Source organism: Rhipicephalus sanguineus, chromosome 11 (assembly GCF_013339695.2).
Source record: "Rhipicephalus sanguineus isolate Rsan-2018 chromosome 11, BIME_Rsan_1.4, whole genome shotgun sequence".
In the NCBI taxonomy this organism is placed as follows: domain Eukaryota; kingdom Metazoa; phylum Arthropoda; class Arachnida; order Ixodida; family Ixodidae; genus Rhipicephalus; species Rhipicephalus sanguineus.
The window spans coordinates 25,232,632-25,237,048 of NC_051186.1; the positions used below are offsets into that span (position 1 = coordinate 25,232,632).

Below are 4,417 nucleotides of genomic sequence, written 5' to 3' on the forward strand. Positions count from 1 at the left end.
GACATTCTGGCGCGGTTTGCGCAAGGCAGCAGCTACACATGCAATGGTTCGGTAACAGAAAACATAGAGAGGTGCGTGTGTGGCAGTATGTTGATGTAAAGTTGCCTCGTATCTTTGTACGTGTTCTCATTGCTCAGTTTGCGTTGAAATGCATAGACAACACGAAGGTCGCTTCGCTCGCTAAGCGGCCGCCTTTCGTTACGCGAGGCTTTTGTTGTGTTACGCCAGGTCGGATGCTGAAGGAGGGAGCTGCTAGCCTACTTCGTACGACATTCCCACTGGTCGCCATTGCATTCGTTGCTTTGCGCTTGCGGTAAAACTGAATTTTTAACATGAAAGTGTTTTATGCCGGGGTCCACCAAGTACATCCGTGACGGATATGACGTTGATGAAATGGACGCCAATGGGCGAGAAAGAAAAAAAAAACAAGAAAAAGATCCCCCGCTGGGAATCCAACCCACGATCTTGCCACTGCGACGGCAAGCGCCCGACGCCCTACCGAATAAGCTAAGTCGGCAGAGCTGGACGCGGCGTGAACGCGCCTTATATATTTCACACATTCTCTTTCGCACGGTGCTCTCTGTTGTCGGTGTAGGTAGGCGGCGCGGAGCGGGGCGGTGCCGCCGTCTGTGAGAGGTGAAAAGAAGTAATGCTTCACCATCGACACTTCCTAGCGCTTACTCCGAGATTGCGCGCGATATCGGCGGTCATGGTTACAGCGTCTCGATACCAGCGAGGTACACTGGCCGCGCTGGCATCGCCGAGGCACCCTTGACGCAGTTACGTTGGTTACGTTCTTTCTTTGCCTTTCGCTTCGTCTTAGCGTGCGTCGGCTCATCGGAGTAGAGTGACCTAAAACAGGGGGTGTGTCCAAAGCGCCGCGCGAATACATGGGAGGAACGAGGGCTTTTTGCGGTGAACTCCCGCGCCGCGGCGCTGCCGCGTCAAAGCGGCGAGCGTCTGCTACGCGCGTGAAATTTTGGCCGCTATTAGCTAAAATTGCGGAAATTTGGGTAATATTTAATACTGTGTCACTGCAACATAATACTGCAGCGACTCATCACACAGAGAACGCGTTTGTTAGTTTGTATGTTGTGAAACGGGGATTTTGTATATATCCTTCCAGCTGGTTTGTCACCGCATTGGTCCACACTTCCGCGGCTGTTTGAGGAACGCATCCTGCACGTACTTTATCGTGAAAAAAGGCGCTTAGCTCACTTTCACGTGGAATGACGAACGTAAACTTGCTGCAGGAGAGAATAAACTGGAGATAACCAGGAGAACGTAGCAGATATGCACGTAGTAACTAGCTCATGCATGCTAACGCGTTTGCACCCTTCATATCCTATATTTTATTTCGTGCATTTGATTTAATTTTCAAGGCTGCCTCCGGCGCTCTGCTGTTTCAAGCTATTTCATACGAAGCCGAATGTGTCAGTCGGCGTGGCCGCGGTACCAAAAGTAAAAAATTACTCGCGTAACTCGCGTCTCGTTCACTTGGTATACACGAAAATTGGCACGGAGGGGCACGAGTGTATGTATGCCCAACACAACCGATAGGTCATGGCATCACTAACTTGACATGCTTGCCATTTGTACAACGACTAACAATTAATAATATGTTGTGTGGTGGGCAAACCCGCTTTCTGTAGCCAGAAATAATTCTGACGATGCGTGGTCTGACGATTTTTTCCGTCAGGTTATAAAAAGATGTGGTGGTCACCAATATCGATGTCAACATGTTAGACTTACCCAAAGATTTTGAAAACTGACCGCATAGGTAAAATGTATGCGAAAAAATTGCATGAAAAAAACAAGACATGGTCCATTATGCATTCGCCTGAGATGACTCGAAAACGAAAGCCATCTTTTTCGTCAGTCGATGCGTTGATCTTCCCTCGCCCCTCTCCGAAAGCTTTCTGCGCATAACGTGGTTTCTGACTGCCGACAGGATCGAAGGCATTGCAAGCTTTCTGCACCTCACCTGCTTTTACATTGCCTCCGTGATTGGCCTCCGATCACGGAGGCAATGCAAAGCGACCATGTCATGCGATGGCGTCATCATATGACGTCACGTTGAATGACGGCATAGTGACGTCACAATTTCTGTCGACGTCATCGCGTGATGATGTTGTGCATCAGTCATGTTGGCTACGCGGGACGCCGACGGTCAATTTTGGTGTTTGATGATCTAAACCAAAGAAAATGAAACGATAACAGTGCAAGTCGAGGCTTTGACGGAAACCCGTCTGGTCGGGAAGTAACATGAAAGATAACAGTGCAAGATCGTGTATGCCTCACTTCATGTTACGAGCGATCGCCCAAAAACAAACGTGATTGTCAGTTCAGAGCAGCTGATTGCACACGTCTGCGGAACAAAAGAGGCTTGCTTTACCCGTCTGGTCATCTCTTTATATTTATTCAAGCGATGAGCAGACTCGCTACTTAAATACTCCGGAGCTTCAGCACGAAATTGTGGTGGACGCTATATTGAGGTCATCAGGAAAAAGCGGGAAATCGTGGTCGGGTGCCCTGTTGGCGCACATTCAACTGCCGCGGAAACAATTGTATATTAGGTAACTACTCGTCCACATCTTTTTGTAAAGCCTCTGAACCGGGCGAACGCTAACCTCCGAGAACCGTGAAAACATCTGAAGTGGAGAATTAGTTGTTTGAAACTGTTCATTTCGTATGGTGAAGGCTTGAAGAAATATATATATATATATATATATATATATATATATATATATATATATATATATATATATATATATATATATATATATATATATATATATATATATATATATATATATATATATATATATATATATATATATATATATATATATATATATATATATATATATATATATATATATGCGAGTGTTGCATTTTTTCAGGCTAGGTACACAAGGGATCTCTGCATTTGAACAATTTTCTGAAGTGATTGTGATATTACGTGCACTTCTATTTGTCAATTTTTTACCGTATTTTCGGTTGTACAGCTTGTACAGCAGGAATGGGTGCATTTGTAACTGTTTCATGATATCTGGATATTTGTAAAGCATTTTCTTATGCAAAAGCTTGTGGAATAAGCTTGGTTTACCTGGCATTGCTTTTCTTTGAAATGTTTGCGCATGGTGAGCCTTGTACGCTACCTCAGAAGCAAAAATAAGCGAACAGCATTGCGGTCGTATGGCCGTCTGTACTCTTTTTTGTTCTTTTTTTTTGTTGCTCTTGCGTCTTCCCGGTGTGCTCCGTCCATAATAAAGAGCTAGTGGAGGCTAATGAATTGTCGAATAAAGCGGAGTGCACATAGCTGGCAAACCAGTGGCGACCATGAGTAAAAAGCTCGTAGTGTGAAGCGGTCACTGCGCGTAAGTATTTCAGCTGACTGCGCGTGCAATTTACTTTCTTTTATTACTCTTCATTCGTGCATGCGTGATTACTCGTGCGAATAAGGAAAGAAGATGACTCTTAAGGGCTCGTTTTCTTTGTTAGACACAATATTAATGAGAACTAACAGACAATAACGCCATGGAAAGTATAGGGGGTGTTATCTGTAGTATTTATAATATAAATATGAAGAAAGTAAAGTGGACGAAAAGATAACTTGCCGCCGACAGGGACCGAACCTGCGACCTTCGAATAACGCGTACGATGCTCTACCACTGAGGTACGGCGGCGGTCATCCTCCTGTCCACTTTATGGGCTATATATGTGCATTTAAACCTTGGAGTGTTAGTCAGCGCCATTCGCAGCCATGGAGGCGAGTGTGGAACACTCTTTTTCTGCCTTTCTGGCGTCATGTAGCACGTGATATTTTTACGAGCTGGCAGCTGACCAATAATTCCTCGCTCCAAGGTTTAAATGCACATATATACCCCATAAAGTGGACGGGAGGATGACCGCCGCCGTAGCTCAGTGGTAGAGCATCGGACGTGTTATTCGAAGGTCGCAGGTTCGGTCCCTGCCGGCGGCAAGTTATCTTTTCGTCCACTTTACTTTCTTCACATTTATATTATAAATACTACAGATAACACCCCCTATACTTTCCATGGCGTTATTGTCTGTTAGTTCTCATTAATATTGTGTCTAACAAAGAAAACGAGCCCTTAAGAGTCATCTTCTTTCCTTCATTCATAGCAAGGGTCTCGTTCTGGCAGACTTGATGCCTTCAGGTAGTATGCGAGGGATTATTGGTCAGCTGCGAGCTCGTAAAAACATCACGTGCTACGTGACGCCAGAAAGACAGAAAAAGAGTGTTCCACACTCGCCGCCATGGCTGCGAATGGCGCTGACTAACAATCCAAGGTTTAAATGCACATATATACCCCATAAAATGGACGGGAGGATGACCGCCGCCGTAGCTCAGTGGTAGAGCATCGGACGCGTTATTCGAAGGTCGCAGGTT

At 45.3% G+C, this 4,417-nt stretch overlaps 1 non-coding gene across 1 annotated transcript; it reads left to right on the forward strand.

Moving 5' to 3' along the window:
• The first annotated feature begins 3,913 nt into the window (after positions 1 to 3,913).
• Trnat-ugu (transfer RNA threonine (anticodon UGU)) lies at positions 3,914 to 3,985 on the forward strand. Its single transcript has one exon. It is a non-coding gene; the product is annotated as a tRNA-Thr (tRNA).
• Positions 3,986 to 4,417: the final 432 nt, after the last annotated feature.